This window comes from Gorilla gorilla, chromosome 9 (assembly GCF_029281585.2).
Source record: "Gorilla gorilla gorilla isolate KB3781 chromosome 9, NHGRI_mGorGor1-v2.1_pri, whole genome shotgun sequence".
In the NCBI taxonomy this organism is placed as follows: domain Eukaryota; kingdom Metazoa; phylum Chordata; class Mammalia; order Primates; family Hominidae; genus Gorilla; species Gorilla gorilla.
Window position 1 is genome coordinate 87,152,164 of NC_073233.2, and position 24,631 is coordinate 87,176,794.

At 42.4% G+C, this 24,631-nt stretch overlaps 1 protein-coding gene across 2 annotated transcripts in view; it reads right to left on the reverse strand.

Moving 5' to 3' along the window:
* The window catches only part of TENM4 (teneurin transmembrane protein 4), a 777,096-nt gene that overhangs the window by 616,900 nt on the left and 135,565 nt on the right, over nt 1–24,631 (reverse strand). For both annotated transcript variants that reach the window (XM_055356895.2, XM_063693427.1), the window contains exon 2: nt 17,777–17,832. The gene's annotated coding sequence lies outside the window, so the exon portion shown is untranslated. The remainder of the gene's footprint in view (nt 1–17,776; nt 17,833–24,631) is intronic.

Here is a 24,631-nt window from a genome sequence, read left to right on the forward strand (position 1 = left end):
CTCAGGGCCTTTATGAAAACTTTCCCTCTGCATACTTTTCTGTCTGGGGAGCTCTTTTTCACCCTTTCAGATGCATATCAAATATCCTCTTGCTATGGTTTGAATGTGTCCTCTCCAAAATTCACTTTGAAACTTGATCCCCAATGCAACAGTATTAAGAGGTGTGACCTTTGGGAGGTGGTTAGGTTATGAGAGCTCTACCCCTGTGAATAGATTAGTGCCTTATAAAAGGGGTGGAGGGAACTAGCTCGGCCCCCTTTTGTTGCCTCTTCTGTTCCCTCTGCCATTTGAGGACACAATGCTCCTCCCCTCTGGAGGATGTGGCAGCAAAAAGTGCCATTTTGAAAGCAGAGACCAAGCCCTCACCAAAAATCAAACCTGTTTCATCTTGATCTTAGACTTCCAGTCTCTAGAACTGTGAGAAATAGATTTGTTCTTTATAAATTACCCAACCTCAAGTATTTTGTTACAGCATTATTAATAGCTGAAGATACCAGTCTTCTGTAGTTTCCACAGCTTTTCCTTCTCCTTCCCTCTCTTCTCAAGTCAGAGTTCACTGCAGCCTCCAAAAGGCTCCAAAAGGCCTACCTTCCTCCTTTTGTGGCCATCTCCCCACAGCAAGTGGCTCCAGCGGGCAGGCACATCCCACTCTTTCCAGAGCCTGCCACCCACTAAGTGAAGTTGCTGGAGACCTAGCAAGGTGCCACCACAGCTCCAGGGCCTGGCTCTGGGCTTTGTAAGTCCCTTAGCTGGGCCCCTCCCATTTGAGTGGGAACAGGAGAAGCAGTGGATGCCACACATGGGAACCACATGGGGAAGGAAGCGAGCCGGAGCACAGACTATACTACACCTGCTTTAGGGCTGCTGCAATCACCCACGCCTGGCCCCGGGACACATAGGAGGCTGTGATTCCCATCTCTCCGTGTCCCTGCCTCGGAGCCTGTGGCTCCTGTAGTCACCTGTCCCAATTAACCCTCCTGAAGCTCTTTTCTTAAGAGGCCCCGGGATATGAAACATCATTAAGGACATATCTCTCCCAGGTTAAACTCCCCAGTGCAAAAGAGATGCTGGTCTACCTTTCAGCTGGAAAATCTGGGACAGCCAGGCTGGGTTAGTGGGAGCAGGAGCTGTGGGCCCTGCCTGCTCCCTTAGGGAAGCCCAAACTAATTAATACCTGGTTGGCCCACTCAGCAAAATAAACACATAAAATGAGGTGGTTTAACATCTTTTTCCTTCATTGATTTATTTAGATTTCTAAAAGGTCACAGTCAATTCGTTTTTCCACTGGACAGAAACCTGGAATGAGTAAAGGGTTGAGAGCTGCAAATGAATTCAACTACAAAAACACTGGGCTGTCTTTAGGCGTCAAATGATGGTGTTACGCTCTGCACATAGAGATGAAGGAGATGCACCTCAGCCTTCCGGGAGCTTCCTTGTTCACATTCAGACTCAAAGGCAACTCCTAAGCACCTTTGATATGCCCAGGAACAGCACAGTGATTATTATACTTACTCCTCTCAGCAATCCCCATAGGGAGGTATTATGATCATTTTTATTTCACAGAGGAGGAGATGGAGACTCAGAAAGTTCACTGATTTGTCTACGGTCAAGCAGCCATTGGGAGAGTTGGGCTTTGAACCCAGGTCTGTGTAGCTCCCAACATTGATAGTCTTACTTTCATAAGAGATGGGTCCATCTTTAGTCCAGTGGAGATTGTTGAAAGTTTTTGGAGAATGCTTTTTTAGTTTTAATTTATCACGACAACCCTAGGAAGTAGGCATCAAGGTCCTTATTTTATCACTGAGAAAGTGAAATTCAGAGTTATCCGCCCCAGCTTGGAAATCATAGTCAAGATCAGAATTAAAAACTTTTAGTTTGACCTCTTGGTGATGTGGGATGGCTCTCTGTAGGGCCATGGAGGGAAAATAAGGCCCCTAGCGGGGGTATGCTTGATGACAAGTCCCCAGGAGGCCTGCATCCCATCTAAGGACAATTCTGCAGGGGCTACAATGGCCTTTGTCACCAAATCTCATATCAATTCTGCCTCTCTGGCATAACTGGGTTCTAGAAAAAGGTCCCAAACCATTAAAACCTTTAATGTCCCAGGATAAAGTTCAGACTCCTTCACAAAGCAGGTCCTTTAAGGTCCGCCTTCTGGGGCCTCTCCAATTCAGCACTGTACCTTTGAGCCCTTGTGAATGTCTCTGAATGTGCAGTTAGACTTCTCACTGAACTGCTGGTTCTGCTTTGGCCTGGAAGGCCCTGTCCCACAGGCCCACTAGGCAGATTCCTATGCATCTTTCATGATTCCATGTGGATCACATTTCCTCTGACATTCCTCTGAACATGTAAAGATGCTGAATATCATTCATCATTAGGGAAATCCAAATCAAAGCCACAATGAGATACCACTTCAAACCCACAAGGAAACAAAAAAGACATTAAAAAGTATTGAAAAGGATGTAAAATGATCTCTCCTTTCTCTACATTTCTGTGGCCCCCTTTATGCCTACATTATAGTCTTGATCATGTTTGGTAGCAATTGTTTGTATAGAGTCCAATATCCCTCATCAGATTGGGTGGCCCTTAGGAGCAGAGACCCAGATGGATTTCTTTCTGTGTGACCAGACACTCCAGTACAGGGCCTGGCACATGAAAGGAGCTTCATAAATCGTTGCTGAATGAATTAATGAAGTGACTGCTGAATAAATGAATGGCCACAATTCAAAACTCTCTCTTTTAGACATGTTCAGGGACTCACATCATTATCTTTACTGCAGAGAAACTGCTGGCTTCCAGGGTGAAATCTCATACTCTTGCTTCTCTGTTCTAACCAATTTCAGCCAGTAACATTCTTTCCTGATTTTTACGTGTTAAAAAACAACAAAAACAAACACTCGATTCTTTTGTTAACCTGAATGGCAAACTATTAATACTTGTGGATATTTTGATTTTCTAGGAGGACAGGATGGATTCTAGGGGAGATAATGGTGTAAGCATTGGTCTTGTTCAGCATGTTGTCCAGAGGCCAATCTCTTATCTGTTATGAAGGAGAAAGTTTTGCTTCAATGGAGTATTTATTCAGGCAGTTGTGTGGAAATATTTAAAATTGGAAAAAAAAAAAACTGCAGGAAAAAGGCAGGAATTATAGCATTCTGTCCCAGGCTGGGTCCCCAGTATTAAGCACCTTGCCTGGCATAATGGCCAGAGACTCACTGCCCTGCCCATAAGGAAATTTTCAGGCTTCACTGCAGTGTTGTTTCTGGCATTTGTAGGATGTTGTTGTTGTTGTTTTTCTGACACAAGCACATGATAAGGCATGACTGTTAGCTGTAGTAAGCCTTGTTCTTATCACCACCTTTTAAAGTTTTCCAAAATACAGTCAAGATTAACACAAATTCTTTATAAAACTCTTACAAGAAATACAAAAGGAGGGAATCCTTCCCAACTCATTCTATGAGACCAGCATTATTCTGATAGTAAAATCAAACAAAGACATCACACACACACACACACACACACACACACACACACACACACACACACACACACAAGTACAGATGAATATCTCCCAAAAATAGAAAAATACAAATTTTTATAAAAATATAAAAATCTTCAATAAGATAACATTAAATTGAATCCAACAACACGTAAAAAGAACTATACACCATGACCAAGTGGGATTTATTAAGGAATTCAAGGTCGGTTTAACATACAAAAACCAATCAATGTAATAGACCACATTAAGACCATAAAAGACAAAAACCACACGATTATGTCATTAGACATGGAAAAAGCATTTCACAAAATCCAACATTCTTTTGTGACAAAAAACCCAACAAACTATAAATAGAGGAAATCCTTAACTTGATAGAGGTCATCTACAAAAAACTCACATCTAACATTGTACTTAATGGTGAAAGACTAAAAGCTTTCCCCCTAAGATTAGAAACAAGGCAAGATGACTGCTCTCATCACTTCTTTGAATACTGTACTGGAGGTTCTAACCAGGAAAATTAGTTAACAAAAAGAAATAAAGACATTCAGATTGGAGAAATGAAGAAATAAAACTATCTCTACTCACCTATAACAAGGTCTTATATATAGAAAATCCTAAGGAATCCACAAAAGAGCTATTAGAATAAACAAGTTCAGTAAGTTTGAAGGATACCAGATCAATGTACAATCAGTTGTATTTCTATACACTAGCAATGAACAATCCAAAAATGCAATGAAGAAAATAATTCCATTTATAATAGCATCAAAAAGAATAAAGTATTTAAGAATAAATTTAAAAAAAGAAGTGAAAGACTTGTATACTAAATATTATAAAACAGATTAAAAAGAAATTAAAGCAGCCTTGAATAAATGGGAAGACATCTCATGTTTGTGGATTGGGAGATTTAATATTGTTTGGATAAAAATAGTCCCCAAATTTATTTATAGATTTAATGTATTCCCTACCAAAATCTCAGCTGGATTCTCTTTTGTAGAAATTTACTAGTGTGTCCTGAAATTTATATGGAAATGCAAGGAACACAGAATATTCACATAATCCTTAAAAAGAAGAACAAAGTTGGAGGAACCCCACATCTCAATGTCAAAATTTACTATGAAGCTACAGTATTCAAGATAATGTGGTACTGGCATATGAGTAGATATATAGATCAATGGAATCAAATTTAGAGTCTTGAAATAAACCCTCACATTTATAGTCATTTGATTTTTGACAAGAGTACCAAGACAATTCAATAAGGAAAGAAAGTCTTGTCAGGAAATGATGCCAAGATAACTGAATATCCACATGCGAAAGAATGAAGTTTGCTCCAGACCTCACACAAAATACAAGGATTAACTCAAAGTGGATCATAGATCCATGTGTAAATCTAAAAATATAAAACTCTTAATAGAAAACAGGAATAAATTTTCATTACTTTAGATTAAGCTATGGTTTCTTAGATGTGACACCAAAAGCACAAGTGACAAAAGAAAAAATGTAGATACATTGGACTCTTTCAAAATGAAAAAGTTTTGTTCTTCAAAGAACATTATCAAGAAAGTAAAAAGATAACTCACAGAATGGGAAAAAATTGCAAATCATATATCAGCAATTGTATCCAGAATATATAAAGAACTCTTATAACTCAACAATAAACAACATAAAACCCAAATTAAAAAATAGGCAAAGGACTTGAATAAATATTTCTCCAAAGAAGACAAGAAAAAATTGCCATAAGAACATGTAAAGATGGTGAATATTGGCCAGGCACGGTGGCTCACGCCTTTAATCCCAGCATACTTTGGGAGGCAGAGGTGAGCAGATCACCAGGTCAAGAGATCAAGACCATCCTGGCCAACATGGTGAAACACTGTCTCTACTAAAAATACAAAAATTAGCTGGGCATGGTGGTGGGCATCTGTAGTCCCAGCTACTTGGGAGGATGAGGCAGGAGAATTGCTTTAACCTGGGAGGCAGAGGTTGCAGTGAGCCAAGATCTTGTCACTGCACTCTAGCCTGGCAACAGAGAAAGACTCAGTTTCAAAAAAATAAATAAATAAATAAATAAAAGAGATGCTGAGTATCATTCATCATTAGGGAAATCCAAATCAAAGCCACAATAACATACCACTTCAAACCCACAAGGAAATAAAAAAGACATAAAAAGTATTGAAAAGGATGTAAAAAAATTGGAAATGACATACATTGCTGGTGGTATTGTGAAATGGTGTAGCTATATTTGAAAATAGGTTGGCAGTTGCTAAAAATGTTAATCATAGTGTTGCCATATGACCTAGCAATATCACTGCTAGATATATACCCCAAAGAACTGAAATTTATGTCCACATAAAAACTTGTCCATGAATGTTCATAGCATCATTATTCATAATAGTTAAAAATGGAACTAACCCTAATGCCCATCAACTGATAAATGGATAAACAAAATGTGGTATGTGTGTGTGTGGGTGGGTATGGGTGTTGGTGTATCAAGAATAAAGTATTGATTCGTGCCTAACATGGATAAACCTTGAAGACATTATGCTAAGTGAAAAAAAAACAAAAAAAACAGACACAAAGGCAACATCTTGTATGATTCCATTTATATAAAATGTTCAGAACAGGCAAGTCCATAAAGAGGGAGAAAGTAGATTAGTGGAGTGGTTGGCAAGGGCTAGGGGGAGCAGGGTATGGGGAATGACTGCTAATGAGCAAAGGGTTTCTTTTTTGGGGTGATGAAATGTTCTAAAGTTAGATTGTGGTGATGGTTGCACAACTCTGTGAATAGACTAAAAAAACACTGAAATGTTACTTTAAAAGGGTAAATTTTATAGCACGTGAATTATATCTCGATAATGCTGCTATAGAAAACGTATGCAAGAAAGAGGCTATAGGGAATGTGGAAAAAATGGAAACAGCTGACTTGCTAGAAGTGGTGCATTGAAAGGTGATTGTATTTCTGTTTTCTTTTATTATTGTTTCCATGTTGTTTGCACAATAATAATGTGAAAAAAAGAGAAAGGGAGCAAGAGAAAATGAAGTAGAGAATATAAGCACTCGCTTTGGAGTCCAGGAGTCTAAGGCCATCACCCCTTGCTCTACTAGTTACTATGTATTCTGGGTAAGCGGCTTCACATTTGACCTCAATTTTTGTTTTCTATAAGTAGAAATAGGATGGGCACGGTGGCTCATACCTGTAATTCTAGCACTTTGGGAGGTGGAGGCAGGGGGATCACCTGAGGTCAGAAGTTTGAGACCAGCCTGGCCAACATGGTGAAACCCCGTCTCTACTAAAAATCCAAAAAAAAAAAAAAAAAAAAAAAAAATTAGCTGGGTGTGGTGGTGGACACCTGTAATCCCAGCTGCTTGGGAGACTGAGGCAGGAGAATTGATTGAACCCAGAAGGCAGAGGTTGCGGTGAGCCAGAATCGTGCCACGGCACTCCAGCCTGGGCAACAAGAGCAAAACTCCGTCTCAAAAAAAATATTTTTTTTTTAAATAGAAGTGGAAATAACACAAACCTTTAGGACTGGCGTGAGGATTACATAAGCAGATATGAAGCAGGTACCCATCATTCTAATTTTCTTTCATCTTCATTTATTTCCTCAAACAATTATGGAGCATCTATTACATAATTGGGAAATAGATGAATTAAGATTGGACCTCATTCTTAAACATCTTAGAATTTAGAGAGGAAAACAAACACATAAATAAATTTTAAAAGTTCATCAGGAAACTTGATAGCCACAAATAGCATGTTGGATAAGCTGTCTGCATAGACCACATACATTCAGGAACTTGTGTTGGGAGCTATTGGTGAAGGGGCCAGACCAAGAAATAAAAACTCATAGGAGATAGAATTTTACATTGGCATATGTTTGTTGCGAAGTGTGCTTTCATGTGTATTATCACATGCAATTCTCAGAGAATGCTACTAAGGAAAGTAGTATTGCCCTACTTTATAAATGAGAAGACTAAGTCTTGGAGAGGTCATGAGAGTGTTCTCGTTTTATAAAACCAGCACATGGGGCAGGATGCCTTTCACTCTGCCCTGGTGGCCTCTTCTGAACATTCTTGGTTACATGCCATTAGAAAGGAAGATGGAATAGGTGAAGTACCAGAAAATGAAGAGGAATCTTCTCCACATCATGGCTGGTAGAAAGTATTGGGTACGGAACCTAGTCTCCTCAGGGTCCAGTGAGAAAGCATGCCAGATGATGATCCCCAGACCCATCCAGCCCTGGGTCATCCAACAAAGATTTAACGTAGTCCTTGAGAAAATATCCATGTTCTGTAGATCATGAATGTCTAGTAAACACTTCTCCAGAGACCTCACTAAGTAATGAGTTGGGGGTGAGGAAGGGAAACATGCATCATTTATAGAGCACCTATATTATACTCCTGGTTCCCCAACAAGTAGGGTGCTTGATGCGTTATAATGGCCATTTTCAACACTGACACTGAGGTAACACTGAGGACCAGAAAGGTCAAATGACTGTCTAAGATCACATAGCAAATCTGTAGCAAAAAAGAGAGTGAGGACTCAAATCAGCCCATCTTTTCACTCATCATGAGGATTCTAGATTCTTCCCTAGGCAAAAAAGTAATTGTCTCAAGGGCAGAGGGTAGAATCAACAAACTGTCAGAGCTCAGAAGTCACACTGCATCAGGAAGCTGTGGGGCCCATGTCTGCTATTTAAGCAACACCAAAAACACATCAGCCCACACCTTAAGGGTGAAGGAGTGGGATGCTTAGCTGAATATCTGGTACAGAATAGGGGCCTCAGTGGGAACCCCAACAGCCTAATTGATCTTTGGTTTCAATGGAACTGGCCCTCAGCTAAAAGCAAAAGACCTCTCTTTACCAAATACCTCTTCCTTGAAGGAGAAGGATGGTAGATATAGGCACAGGCATTCAGCACAGAAACCCAGGTTGGTCCCCTTGTGAAACTGCTAGGCTTTTGGCACCTGGCCAGCTGGACTGGTCACAGTTCTCATTTATCAAAAGCCATAACCAGCCCATTACTTGGCTTCAGTGTCTCCCCAACCCTTAGACCCTGACAGTGAGTTTGTGATCCCAAAGTCTCCTTACCACTGGAATATCTTCAGAAGTAAATGAAACAGTAAGCTAGTAGACTTAAAAGCCAGGCTGTGCCTAGCACTCTATACTCCGTTCAGTGAAAGCAGAAATGTCCCCAACTCACCCACTGGGGTGAAGTAACTCTTATCACTCTGCAGTTATTCACAATGACCTGCGGGATTGACAATCAAAGTATGTAGACTTCTCCGCTGATTCCACAGGGAACTCTGGCAAAGCTCAGTAAAGAGAATCTGGATTCATGAAGAGATCATCCCAACAAATATTTCAAAGGCACGGAAGAAAGAGCACAGGCTTTGGGAGACAACAGACCTACAATAAATCCCAGCTTATCTTCAGACCCATGATAACGCCCGGCTCTGTCTCTTGCAAGACGTTACATGTTCTAAAAGCATCTTGAGAGAGCTAAGCGTCAGCTTCTTTACTGGCTAATGTGAATGTAATTTGCTGTTTGTATGGAGGCTAGAGAGGCTAAGCAGGTGGACAGATTTAGTGGATGATTGGAAATATAAAACTAGGGGGAAGGAGGGATGTCTAAGGTGGGCTGCTGGTTGAAATAAGAATGGGTGAGATGACAAGAGAGTGTGTGGTAAATTAAAAAAGAGAAAAAAAAATGAACCATAGGGAAAACTGCATTTACTAGGGTAAGGGGAAAATAAGTCAGAGCTTGAATGAAGTGTGGTGAGAGGCCATCATAAGGAAAAATAAGAGAAAATCTTGTCTCCCAGGAGACATACAGGGAATTGTCTAAGGTTTGCCAACTGTTTGATCTTGAAAGAGCAATCATAACACTCAAGACTTATTATGACACCATCAATAAATGTTTCCTACACGTGTAGAGGGCAAAGGTAGCAAATAGGATCCTTTTTCATGAGCAAATTCCAGGTGATTGATAATGTTTATCTAAAGTATTGTGTTTGAAAAAGTTCTGAGCCCTCATCTGAATGCAGTGGTAAAGAGTTGTTTCAACAGTGGTGTTTGCAGGGGAGTGGGAGAAAAGAATGGCAGCTCACAGGCCAAATGTAGTTAATGCTGTGATGTGCCACCCTGACTACCTTCTTTGGGACTGAGACACTCATTCCTCCAGCTGCAGGGACTGTTGCTGTTGGCTGCTGACAGGTATCAGTTGAGTCTCCAAGAATGGCCTTCAGCCCAAGAGAGCTGTCACCTGTGGGCAGTCCACAGCTGTCACTGCAATGGGCAACAAGGCCAACTCCCTTTGGCTCAATGTGAGACATCTGAAGACCATCCCAGCTCCAGAGTTCCCTGTGGAATCAGCTGACATTTTTGCGTGATTGCTTTGCAGCTCAACTCCTCCCTTTCTTCCCTTACTCCCTCACAGGTGCTGATCCTAAGAGCATGCTCCAATAAACTTTCTGCATGCAAATCTCTGTCCTAGAGTCTGGTTTTGGCGAATTCAACCTCATACATCAAGTATTTGCCATTCCTGCACAACCTATACCTCTCTCTGCTTAGCTAATAGCTTGTCATCTGTGTTTACTTACTCCTCAACAAAGGAAGACTCAACGTTAACCAAGGGGAATAATTTGTAATCCATTAGCTTTCTCTTTTTCCCTTGGTGGCAAGGTAATTCAAAGATAAGTTATCAATTCTTTCTTCCCTTTTGCCTAGGTTAGAGGTAAGTTTCTACCTTTTTTCTTTTTTCTTTTTTTTTTTAAGTAGAGATGGGGTTTTGCCATGTCAGCCAGGCGGGTCTTGAACTCCTGACCTCAGGTGATCTGCCCACCTCAGCCTCCCAAAGGGTTGGGATTACAGGCATGAGCCACTGCTCCCAGCAGTTTCTACTTTAGTTAGGCTTGGAGGCTCTCTAATCTATAAATGATGGGTTGGCTCTATTCCTCTCATTCTCAGTCAGTTCTCCTCCCAGACTCCAACTCTAGAAGAGATAGCATTTATCCGTGACTCACTTTTTAAAATCATTATAGATCAAAGGTATCAGTAGGAGGATGAAGAATATGTGCTAATAACTCTCATTGGCATAATGCTTTCAATTTGTTTGTATGTAATATTTTATAAACATAGCAACTCTTTAAGGTTATTGTTATTTCTTTTCAGCAAAAGGAACTGAAAGGCTAAATGATTTCCCAAGTCACCTAGAAGACTTATTGCAGAACCTAGACTAGAATCTGGGTTTTTTGGCATCCGATCAATCCAGTCACAGGCAGAAAGTGTCTACCTCTGCTGCTTTCTTAGAAATCAGCGTGTGATTTCTAGAAAACAATGGAAGTGGCTTGGGAACTCCCCTCACCATCCCTCCCTTTGTACCACTGCAGTATCCGGGGATCTCGGTGGTGATCAGATCCTGGAACAAGCACTGATGAGCATCCTGTAATCCAGAGGATGATCTAACTGTCCAGTGCTAGAATCCCTAATACCATCACAACAAATGACTGTCTTCTTCCTCTTTGGACCATTTTATTGATGGGAAACTCATTATTGAGAAAGTGGCTTATTCTGTGTTCCCTCATCTGTGCAACTGGAATGACACCAAACAGGGAAAGATGTGACATTTAAATGAGAGAATGAATGCAAAGTACATAGTAGGTACTCATAAGGAATCCTCCCAGAAAAGCTGGCACATCCTGCTCATTTAGAGCTGTTCGTTTGTTTGTAAAGGCACAGCTGAGTGAATCTGGGAGCCAGGTCCACAGGCAGGCAATGAAGCATGCTATCTGCCTCCTAAAGAGACATGCCAGGGGCTGGGATGGAAAAGACAAACTCCAGCTTTCAGATCTGCCACTGCAAGAAAACCAGGGTTTTTGCTGTGGTGGCTCTGGGTGGAGTGGTGATGGTGGTGGGGGCAGATGGGCAGTAAACAAATAGCCAAACCCCACATAGCCATGTGGATTGGTGACATCCAGGTGACTCTGTGACCCTAGGATGCATGGGGAAGCACAGAAAACCCTTTTCAAAGACAACAAAACTGCTTTAGTTCTGTGTAGCAGTGGCTTGAAGGTTGATCACTGGTATGATGTGCCTAAGTTAGGATGCAGCTGGCGTGGAACAGCATGGTTTTCCTCTGTCCAAAGAAGGTTTGCAAACAAGAGTGAAATTCAAAACATTTAATAATTGCTGTGGTACAGGCACACTGCCAATGAGAATGGACATCGGCTACAATCAAACAGCATGGTCATGGGGGTGTGTGCCAGCCAAACATCCACCCTAGCAACAAGGAAGCCCACCCTGCAAATAGGGAGAAGAGGATCTGCAGGGTGAGGGCCTAGAAGTCAGCAGAAAATCTGCCTATCTCCTATGGAAATCCCAGAGAGGATTTCATTAACCTCTCAGGGCTCTGCAGAGCATGATTTAAAAGCCATTGCTGGGCCGAGGGGGTGGAGGTGGGGAAGTAAGTGCCTTCAGTGTCCAGCTTCCAGGCGCAGTATTATTACTCCAGTGTACAGGGCCAGCCTCGAAAAGGGCAAAGCCCTGGTTCCACCCAAAGACAAGTCCATGAAGGCTCTGACAGGTCATCGTGCTGTTAATCAGCATACTTCTCCCTCTGCCAATGAGTATTCATATGTAGTCTCCCCAAGCACTTGTTCCTGTTCTAGCTTTTATAGATGAGGGCACTAGCACCCCTCACTGCAGTCCCAGGACTTAGAACACAGCCTTGATTCATGCAAATTGAGCCCTGGTGCTGGCAGGAGTCAGGGATCAGAATCCTAGTCCTGCCCAGGTCGTCCAGAGCCACTCCAAGCCCCTCTCTTTCCCAGCTCAAATGTGTCTCCCAGCTGCTGCTCTTTCACTAAGAGCACATGTTGCTGCTGCCTTCTGGATGAAGTCACAAGGGGTCAATTATCTTGCAGCAATGAAACCGACATACTGTTTCTTCAGCTTGCATAAGATGAAGCTCCACATGACGAAACAAGTCAACGGTCCATGAGGTCTTGGGGGAAGGCACTAGAAACAAAAGCCCTCCCTTGAGAGCAATGCACCAAGACCTCCCCTTTCTCCTGCCCTCGACCACCAATGAGCATGCTGTAGTGGACTTGCCAAACTCAAGAAATACTCCCAGTAAATGCCACTGAAACATTTCCCCACTGTTTTCCATGGAGCTCAAACGACTGTACCTCTTGAGGCTGATTTTGCCCCTACTTGTGTCTTACAAATTGGGTTTGTTCCCCAGGAAGTCACCCTTTTCTTGCTAATTCTATCAGTGGCTTTTCATGCTGTCTTTCACACATAACTACAGCTTCACAGCCTTCACCAGCTTTGTCTCTTCTAAATGGAAACCTCTCATAGCCCTGCATTAGAAGGCAATGGATTTGAATGACAGCTTCCCAGTAATTCTCTGAAGGGGCCATGGGCATTGGCTGTGGCTAGGGCACATGCAGGAACACCTGCAGGAGGCCAGTATATCTGGGTGAGACATTAAGCACCAAGCTTTCACGTCAGTCAAGCTGGGTCCCATTCCCAGCTCAGCCACTTACCAGCTATGCAACCTGGGAAAGTTATTCAAAACTCTTTAAGGTCTTTTCTTTAGTGTAAAATGGTTTTAATAATAGTATCTATCTTATAGGGTTGCTTTGAGAATTAAAATAATATATATAAGGCACTTAGCACTATGCCTAGCAAATAGCCATGTAGCCATTTTCAATATTGTTAGTCATTCACTTATCAATCAGCTGCTATAAACCCTGTACCCTGTTAAAGGCTGAGACTCCCAGTTTCTGCCCTCAGAAACCTCACAGTCCAATGGGAAAGGACCACAGGAGAACCAGCAGTTAGGATGCAGGATGGTAAGTACTTTATTAATAATCACTTTTTAAAACACTATCACTAATGGGTGACAACCATTTTTTGCTAGCCACTGTGTGCTACATGCTTTATGTAAGTCAAGTACATAAGCTTTCTAGTCTAAATATGTGAGTTCAAATCCCAGCATTACCACTGAATAATTATGAAATCTTTGGCATATTTATTAACTCTTTGACACTTGGTTATTCATCTTGTAAATAGGTACAGAAGTCAGAAAAAATAGGATGGGCATGGTGGGTCACACTTGGCAACACAGTGAAACCCCATCTCTACTAAAAATAAAACAATTAGCCAGGCATGGTGGTATATGCCTGTGGTCCTAGCTACTCGGGAGGCTGAGGCAGGAAGATCACTTGAGCCCAGATGTTTGAGGCTGCAGTGAGCTGTGATCACATTATTGAGCTCCAGCCTGGGTGACAGAGCAAAACACTGTCCCTTAAAAAAAAAAAAAGAAAAAAAAAAAAGAAAAAAAGTGTTGGGAAAAAATTGTATGTAAGATGTCACCAGAGTGTCTTGTATATGGTAGGTGCTTCATAAATGTCTGTTGGCTAGAGTTGAAGTGCAGCGACTAAGGGGTGTTTGGAAAATGCATGCGAGATGGCTATTGTTCCCCATCCCTAGAGAGTCTGTCTGGGTGGCTTTGAAGGCCCAGGCAACATGTCCACCTAGGCTGTGAGGCAGGACTCTGATGCTCAATGGCTTACCCGGTTTGGACCCCGTTCTGAGCCAATGACTGCAGCCACAGGGACCAGAGGCTGGCACACCAATGGGGTTTCTGGCAAGAACCAGGCAGAATGTTCTAAATAGGGCAGGCCCTCCAGGACCAAGGTAGATAATGGGCATGGACCTGTAGGCAGAAAGAGGTTCTGAGCTCTCCCAGGCATCCCCAGTTTTGCATACCCTGACCTCACATCATTGCCAGGGTGGCTTATGCTGTCTCCAGGTCAGGCCTTCAGGGGCTGACAGTAGGCAAGTCACATCATATTTCTCTTTGTCCCAGAGAGAGCAATCCTAGTCCTGTCTTTAATGCATGGCTAATGAAATAATCAAATACAAAAGAACCTTGCAAAATATAAAGTACTACAAAAATAAGGCATTATCATTACTGACATTATTACTACTACTACTGCTGCTACAATTACAGCTACTAATGACCACTATGATTTATCAGTCTCTATGTGTCACTTATACTTTATGGATAATCACAAATCATCCCTAAAGCCTATTTAGATAAATGATGAAGAAATTGAGGCTGAAAGAAACAAGGCTACTACCAGCCCCGTTATTGACTTTACCTGAATTTGAAAAAGATGTCTCTTCTTCTGGGCAGATGTAGCCCCTCTGGGACACATGGCTTGGCAGGTGGAATGCAGGCTGGTTTTTAGGCTCCACTAGCCCTTGAATAAGCAGGCTTGTGCAGGATACACCCTCAACATCAGTTTTCTGCAATCTCACAGAGAATGTGAGTAGGCTGGTTCAGTAAGAAGCTAAGTTGGGGGCCAGGCGCGGTGGCTTGTGCCTGTAATCCCAGCACTTTGGGAGGATGAGGTGGGCAGATCATCTGAGATCAGGAGTTTGAGACAAGCCTGGCCAACATAGTGAAACCCTGTCTCTACTAAAAATACAAAAATTAGCTGGGGGTGGTGGCGGTTGCATGTAATCCCAGCTGCTTGGGAGGCTGAGGCAGGAGAATCATTTGAACCTGGGAGGTAGAGGTTGCAGTGAGCCAAGAACCCTTCACTGCACTCCAGCCTGGGTGACAAGAGTGAAACTCTGTCTCAAAAAAAAAAAAAGAAGCTAAGTCAAGACTTATATGCAGGTGTGTTCCATTATACAAAGCATGGGTACCCCAAGTGGGCATTTGCTGCCTGGAGCCAGCATCTTCTATGTAGACCACAAACACTGGCTGGCCCTCTGCACACTCATCCCCGTGCTGCTACTGTGGGATGCACAAGGATGATGCAGACAGGAGCCCATACCCCAGGGAGTGCATTGCCTCTGAGAAGCAGCAGAGGTACTCCTGCTCAGAACACACCAGCCCCAGAACTGAGACGGCGCCCAGAGAGGAACAAAAACGCACAAACCCAGTCCTGTTTAGGCGAATGAACATTCTTGTAGCAGGGCTTGATAAGCCTGTTGCTAAGCCTACCTTTCTTCCTGTCACTGAGCACCTGGCTCTTGGCTCAGGAAAGATAATCACTCTGGGAACCAGCTCTCCTCAGGAGACCTGGCAGAATGCTGGCAGTCCAGAGCAAAACCTGCCTTTCAACAGAGCTTCGCCTCCTCCCATGTCAGACAAGGGGAAACTCAACCTGTAAAGGAAAGGGTTTGCACACACACAATTCTGCTGAGAGCCTGCAGTAGTAAGTGACCCCCGCCCCGGGAAAGGAAGGAGCCCCAGCTCTCCCAGCTCAAAGTGCTTCCTAAACAAAGACCCTAAGTGTCCTGCCGCGACAACTGAAGACACGGGACACTCAGGTTCCAGGAGCACCTGCAGCTATCATCTGTCAGTCCCGACACCAGCACTGTCTGTGCTGAGGTTGAAGCAAAGAGATCAGACAAGCACTGGGGTGGGAGTGGGGGCTGCAGAGGGCAGGTGAAGGGGAAAAGGCTTTGGAGAGACCAATATGAATAGCAGGCATTTTTGTCTGACCCCAAAGAAGAGGGCAAGGGAGAGCTGTGATCTGAGCCAAGATGAAAGAGTGATTGGCCTCCCCTAGTAATCAAAGAGTTTAATGAGGCTTATTAAAAGCCCATTTCTAGGTCTTGTTGAAAAATTACACCCGTAAGTGTTTTTTTTTTTAATAAGAATTGCCTCCTAGGGATTAAACACACACACACACACACTCCCCCAAAATCCCATACCCCACACATTCACAGTCACATTCCCACAAAAGCTGCGTATCATGTACATTACAGCATTCTAGGTGCATCTACATCAACCATGGTCACAATTCGCAACATACACATATATTGTAAGACAGAAAAGCCAGATCACTGAGGTCATTCGTCCACCTTTTGAAATTCCAGACATTGAGGGAACCCTAGAGCTTCATCCTCAAGAAGTTGTGATCCACATAAACAAAGAGCATAGCCTCTAATCCACAGCATTCTCTGTGTCTTGCTTGAGACAAGACAACTCAGCAAAAGCAGAAGCTACCATGCTTGGAGTCCAGGATCATTAAGCTTTGGTAAAAAAGCAGCAGTTTTACAGCAAGGTCACTGCACAAGAAGGGGGCTGGGGGGCTGTGTCACTCCTTCTACCCATGGTGAATTCTCTTTTGATATGCTAAATCCCAGCCACTTGGTAGAGCCAGCCCCGGGCCTGGAGCAGGTTTCCCTTGGTTCTCAGCTTACTGCGAGCTCACAGCTGCCTTCACTCTCAGGCGGAGAAAACATTGCTTTCTAGAACAATCAGCTAGATGCAGAAAAGAATCCCTTGCAGAAAATTATCCCACCACCAGAGTGCTGCTAATCTCCCCAACATGATACTCACTGCCAAGGGGTAGAATGCAACAACGACCATTCAGATGCTACAACTACCAGGTGGAACAGTCTGCTGTTATTAGAAACAAATGTTTTAGATTTAGTAAATCTGGGTTTCAAGCCTAGCTCTAACTCTTACTCAAGGTATGTCTTTGGCCCACTCTTTCAGCCATCGTTTTCTCCTTTGCAAAATGGCAGGAACAACTTCCTTCTACATTATAGAGTTGTGGGAAAGATCACAAAGTACCCTTCAAACTGTATACCCCAAAGCAGATGCTAGAAAGTCTCATAATGAGACAATAATGGGAAAATGGAGGAACTCACTGATTGGGTTGTGAACTCCTCAAAGGCCTATGTGGTATTTATCTTGTTCTCAGTGCCCAGCGCCGAGGCTGGGACTAAATACCCTGGGAAAAACAGTGTGAAAGAAAGAAAGCAGAATGAGTGAATCTGTGAGTTAAGTGGCTTGCCTAAGGTCACAGAGCAGGTCATTGCAGGACTTGAGCCCAGAACTCTTGACCACACTAGTCCAGAGCTCTCTGTTCTTGACGTACCAAACAGTTGGGTTTATTGAAGGGAGAGTGAGTGTCACAACAACTGCAGCATGGACCAGTTTTCAATAAGTCCCACTATTCCCAGAGAAAGACCCAATGTTGGCCATGTATGGCCTAAAAGGACTTCACAGACTCACCTGTTAAACATGTCAACTCCACAATGGGAGCAAACAGAAGCCACAAGTGCAAGTAATACTCAAATGCCTCAAACTGGCTCATCTTATTTACTGACTCGTGCAATACTGACTTGAATTGCATGAAACAGAAAAGTCACAAGCCTGGGACAATGGGTCTGGCAGGGGTTCGGTTGTGCAGACTAGAAGCATATCTTGTTTTGGGTTCACTTTCAGCATCATTACTTACCTACTGACCAAGTGTCTGAGAGATCACTAGCCCTCTCTGATTCTCAGTTTTTCCATCTGCAAAACAAGAAGACAAACACAATTAATTCCTTGAGATCGCTGGACTAAAACGCATCATCGGTTTTATGCCTAGAATTGGTTACCAACTACTTATGATTCCAGGTAACTGGGAAAACTGTGAGTGGTCAGGGGCTGCAAAATAACTAACAAATGAAGTGCAGTAATAAATTAAGCATGATAATTAATAGTTATGTGTCAAGCAGGACGCTCGCTGATGGTGCCCAACTCTCAGCACAGAAAATTCAGCCTTCCAATCATTTGGGCACTTTTTATTTTTCATAGATGTCAAAATATAAAAGACCATTAAAAATACCAGGAGAAATAAAGCAAAGAAAAGGGCCACAATCTCAACACATTCATGTCCAACAATTTGGGTTTTTTTTTTCTTTTTTTTTTCCTTCTATACATAGAGTTTACCATTTTTCAGAGCAGAGGCTATCAAGATATACCATATTAAAAAGCACCACGCCAGTCATGATTTTCCTCTCTTGCCACCTGTGTTAGGCCGTGACAGTTGACCATTGCCCTTATTAACTCATTTTCCTTCCCATCCTTTTCATCAGTTTCCCCAAGGCCTTTCCAGGTGTGTGGTCAGGTCTCTGACAGGCACTGTCCATACCTGAGCCCAGAAGAGTGAGAAGTGAGCAACTTTTGGAGCCCTCAGACTGGTCTTTCCCTAGTCTAGGTCCAGTTACCTCATATGAAAAACAGGGAAACTGGACCGGCTGGTCACAGATACCCTTTTTAACTTGAAAAAGCAAGGCTAAGGAAAAGACAAGGAAACTCATATATTTGAGTCCCTACTATGTGACAGCTATTGAGCTAATAATATCTACAGATACGATTTCATGATCCTTATAACCACCCTGGGAGAGTTTACAGGGAAGAAAACTGCAGCTCAGCAAGGCTCAGTGAGCCGTCTAAGGCCTGATGCTGTAATTTTGGTACCCCATTCATATTTTTGCCATATCCATGTGTCACCTCTACTATCATTTACTAATTTTTCCAAATCAATTCATATTTTTTCTTAACTATATTTTTAAATAATTTTCAAAAAATGTTTCTGCAGCTCTCTATTTCTGCCCTTTCTCTCCTATGAAAAGCAACCTTGCAACTAAGATAGGTTCTGTAACAACGTTGCTAACGACGTAAAGGAATTTGTCATTGAAACCATTCGGACAATATCTAGGAGGTCATAGGTGTGAGGTGCTGTATCCACACACACACACACACACACACATACACACATACACACACACAATTTATTAAAATAAATTAGTTTTGGAGTTGAAAATGCTCATCCATGTACTATGCCAACTCCCAGTGGTGCCCCTGCTACACTTTGGGGAGCTGGTCTGAAGTCCTTCAATGCACTGTGACTTCAGAACTGAAGTCTTTCATCTTTCAAAGCTGAAATCGTAAAAATGCCTAACACTTAGTCTATGTCAAGAAAGTCACTAGGGTCACACAGCTAGTAACTGAAGGAGACGGGACCAGGCCTCTGCTTGCCGGCTTCTAACCCACCCCAGTGCCCCAGGAGCGCACTCAGTTTCTGTCCCCATCCTCAGACCCCAGATATGCAATTCTGTGCCATCTGGCCACCAATTAAGTTGTTTTCAAATCCAGGCAGGGTCATCCTGTTTTGTTACATTGTCCTCAGCTTTTCCGTAAAGTGACTAGATTATATTGATACTTATTTACATTCCCAAAAGAACGCTTTGGTATAAAACTGCATAATTTCTAAAACCACATTTTGAAAATATGAACTGAACGTGATTCTTTCTTCAACGATCCAAAATAGTAACTGAGGAAATAGAAAAGGCTGAAAACCTAATACCCAGGAATGCCATTGCCACTGCAAATGAGTATAAAATCCCAACCCAGTCAGGGGAAGTGGGAGAAAGTGGCAAAGTGACTATACTGGACACTAATCAAAGCTGTTGTCTAGTGTCTTTCTAAAGCTCTAAGCTTCCATTTCCTGTCATCTGGTTTTAAATTAATTGGCATGAATTTTTTATGACCAGAGAGGAAACAGGTTGAATGTCCCATAGAACTGGGTTGGGCTTGCTTTCTGCTGAGCTCCCCATTTCTGCACTGAATATGAGCTACAAACTATGCAGAAACAGGAACACAAATGGACCCCTGACTATTCATTCTCTGTCCAATGACACCTCTTCCAGGAAGGCTTCTCCCACCAACCTGAGTCAGAATTAGTCCCCCCTCCTCTGGCTTCCCTCAGGGCAACACTTTTTGCAGACTCTGTTACACTGCAGTCATGCATTGTTTTCTTTTTTTAAAAAAAGTATTTTCTTTCTGACTATTCACTAAATACAATAAAAACTCACCTAACACCATCAATATGATTTTAGATATATTTCCTTTTAAGCTTTTTTGTATGAATACTCACACAGACATCCACACAATGTACATTCAGATGCTTTACAAGGTGGGATCATACCATACAAGCTAATTTTAATCTATCTTTAATTTAGTAAAATAGCATGCTTTTAAATGGTTACGTAGATTTATAATTAATCTCCTACTGATGGACATAGCATTGTTTCTAATTTTTCACTAGTGTAAATACTCTAATATCTTTGTACATATTTCTTGTAGAGTTGTTTGATTATATGCTTATACTGTATTGCTTAACATTTTAAAAAATTATAGCTGCTCCTCACCCGAGTGTATCACTTGTCATTTTTACCAGCAGTACATGAGCATGCCAATTCCTCTCACTCCCATAAATATTAGGCATTAGCATACTTTAAAAAATCTCTATTGATGTGATAGGTAAATGGTACCTAATTATTTTAATCTGCCTCTCTTGAATATCAGTTAAACATCTTTCTCTCGGTTTCTTGGTCATCACACTTCTTCTTTGGGAACTGCATGTTCGTTATGCTTTACTCATTTTGGGTGTTAATCTCTTTCTGGTTGCTGCATAAGGGTTTGCTATTTGTCTTTTACCCTGATTATTTTTAGCTTGCTTCCAGCATGTCTAATCACAGAAAAGGGCACCACCAGAAATCTGGGTACCTGTTTCCTACCAGAAATCTGGGTACCCGTTTTGACACCCCCCCGCATGTCACTACTCACAGCCAATCAATCACCAAGTCCTATCAGTTCTACCTCCTAAATACACCTTAATTTGGCTCCTTTCCCTCCCTCTCCATCTCCATGCCCTCATTCATGACACCATCATCTCTCTGGGGGACTTCTGCAGTGGCCTCCCAGTAGTCTCCTACATCTTCTACTCCAATTCTCTCACCACCTGAAGCCAGAAGTATTTTTTAAATGCAAATTGGGTTATCTGTTCTGCCTAAAACTTTCTGACAGTTTCCTATTCTACTAAAGATAAAATCCAAAGTCCTTCATGTGTTGCTTTGCCTCACAAGGCTGCTTCCAGAACCTGGCTTCTGTACTGCTCGGGTATTGCAGATACATCCATCTGCCCCACAGTCTCTGTAATTGAGCCACACTGGCCCCCTTTCAGGTTTGCAAATATCAAGACCCTGGGTGCTGCTCCCTCGGGCTGAAAGGTTGTTTGCTTTCCTCTCTGCCTGGCTGACCCAAATGAACTCTTCAGGCTTCTCAACTCCAATGCCATCTCCTCTGAGAAGCCCTGAGCCCCTAAGTTAAATAAGCCCCTCTGACTATTTACTAGGGTTTCCTTTGCAGCACATCTCACAACTGTACTTAAGCACTGTTTGGCACGGTTGGTTTAATGAGAACCAGGCTGTATGCTCTATGAATGACATGGTTTGGATCTGAGTCCTCACCCAAATCTCATGTCGTATTGTAATCCCCAATGCCACAGGCGGGGCCTAGTGAAAGGTGATTGGATCATGGGGTGGATTCTCTTGAATGGTTTAACACTATCCTCTTAGTACTGTTCTCTTGATGACAAGTGAGTTCTCTTGGCATCACCCCCCTTGCTCCCTCTTCTTCCTCCTGCTCCAGTCATGTGAAGTATCGGCTTCCCCTTTGCCTTCCGCCATGATGGTAAGTTTCCTGAGGTCTCCCCAGAAGCCCAGCAGATGCTGTCATGCTTCCTGTACTGCCTGCAGAATGTGAGTCAATTAAACCTCTTTTCTTTATAAATTACGCAGTCTCAGGTATTTCTTTGTAGCAGTGCGAGAACGGACTAATACAATCAGGACAGAGACTTGGTCTCTCCTGTCTACCACTGTCTATCCAGAATTTAGCATGGTACTTGGCACATTCTAGGCACTCAATAAATACTTACTGGATTACTTTCTTTAAAAATATATATTAAAAATATTTAAATAACCTATCTATTTCAAGGATCAAGCAAATCACCTCTAGGTTTTCATAAGAAATTAACACAGGTCTTCACACAGAAAGCAGCTCCAGTGACAAACCAGTCCTGTCTTCAAATGTGCAGGGTCTAATTTAAGCCTATTCAAGAAGGACTGTTCCTTTTCTCTCCATGTACAAAACTCAAAGCTCTGGCTTGGGCAGCCGCAAGTACACTAGGGTGAAAGTATCTCAAAAAGTCCGTGTCTCATGCTTTTCTGCAGCTCCTTCCTCTCTCCACCCTATGTTTTGCCTCCATTCAGTGAATGCCTCTTAAGTGGACTTAATTTCAAATTATATATTATATCTAATATAGTATACCAAATTATATCTAATTCACTGCCTTCTCTCTCAACATTTTAAAACCAATTTGCATTACTAGCATTATTGACTTGATGGTTCTCTATAGATCAATAGCTATATTTATGAATATTTTCTTAAGTTACTTTCTTGAATTGATTGTTGGTCAGAGAGGCTCAGTACTTCTCTAGCCACATATCTTCCCTGTTCCCTGAGTTCACCTTGTCCTCAATTCAGCATTTAGTTCACCGAATTAACTGAAATTGTATTTCCCCACTTTCCTATAGGGTCTCCAGGATGTAAGTCAGAGATCAGGCTGCGGTGTAGAGCCACCATTTCCTTGACTTAATTTGGACTCTTCTCAAACTCACCAAAAAGCACCTTAGGCATAATGATCAGTTGCATGTAAGGTGTTGATGCCCTCACTTTGGTCATCTTAGGCCACTAACATACTAGTTCAAGGAGTAGAAGGAGGTCAGCAGGTCAGATATTTGCTGGGGCCTATTATGGAGGGCTTAGGAACTCATTCATGCCAAGGAGGCACAGGATAAGAATAAAAGCTCATTTCCTGCCCTGGAAGAAATTAGGTTTTAGTTGGCAAGACAAGACCAATAGGCAGTAAATGGTCTTGGCCTTGCCTGTGTCTGAAGCCTCCTCTCTTCAAGATTCTGCTTCAAGAATCTGCTTCAAGATTCCTTTTATTTAAGCATCCCTCTATATAGCTAAAGATTCCAGGAAGAGGAACTGGAATAACTGGTGAGGTCTACTAGGTCTTTGTTAAATGTTGCATTGGCTGTGGAATCAGAGTTTGGGTTTTACCCCTGGTTCTATTTCCTCCTCTCTGGGTGAACTTGGGTGGCATATTTAACCTCCCTAAGCCTCTGTGTTTTCATTTGACATGTGGGGATAGTAAAAGTACCTACCCCTGGGTTGCTGCAGTGCTTATGTGTCTATGACCTAGTAAAGGCTCAACAAATGTTGGTGAATATTATTCTAATTGCTAGACTGTGATAATCTTAGCTAACAATAAAGTATTTACTGTGTGCCAGACATTGTCCTAAGCACTTTACAAATATTAACTCATTTAACCCTTATAAATAATTCCATGAGTTAAGTACTATTATTTGCCTCATATTATAGATAGAAACTGGGGGTAGTGAGAGGCTAACAAAATTGCCTGAAGTCGCAAAATAAATGTTGGAGCCAGGAATTTGAACCCAGGAAGTTTGGCTCCAGAAGTCATGCTCTAAACCATTAGACTATCAATCATCATAATAATCATTTAATGAGTTACTATAAATTTTAGTTACTAATAATCACGATTTATTTTTATTAATGATGGATGGCTGGCCTACTCAAATAGGTCCCCAGGCAGCTGGGGTGATTGGGATGGGGTTTGGGCTGGTAGCGTGTTAAGAAGCCATCCAAGCTCACTGAAGTTCAAAAGAGTCTTCCAGTTCCAGGCAGGAACCAAGGATCTGAACAGGAAACCAGGGCAGAAGCCCAGTTGTGTGTGTTGGGCTAATATGGTAGGAGTGGGAATGGAATATGAGATAGCCTGGTAAGCCCTGGGTACTTTGGGAAAAGGGTTGGAAGAAGGGCATCTGAACCTCGAGGCTTCACCTACCAGGAGGGCTGAGGCTTCCACTGGGTGTCTCACTGTATCAAGGTGGACTCTAGGGCTAAGTGGGTCACAACCTGCAAGGGAAAGGTCCCAGTAACTTAGCAAAGAAGGGCTAGAGAAGGTGCAAGCTAATGTCTTCTTTCTGGAAGTCTCTGCTGTCCCTGCTCACAAAGTTCCAGGAATCCTAAGGCTCAGAGATGCTTCTTGAGCTGGAAGTATGGCTCAGAGATCCTTCTTGAGATGGAAGTATCTACTCTTGAGGTGCGAAAGCCAATCTCAGGAAAGTCTGTTGATCTAAGCTGAGTTGCTTGCATTGCCACTGGATGTCTGAGTAAAGATGAGCTCTCCTCCAGGGACCATGGTCTGTCAATTCCAGCTTTATCATTAATTATCAGGCCTTGGATTTTCCCCCCTGGACATCCACTGCTGATCAGGTCCTTGAAACATGCTCACTTTGGTTTTCTTCAGAGTCAAAGATTTTGTCCTTTCTCCCTCCCTCTTGTTTAGGTATCATTTTTGAGAGCAGTCATGGTGGTGTGAAGCAATATAGGA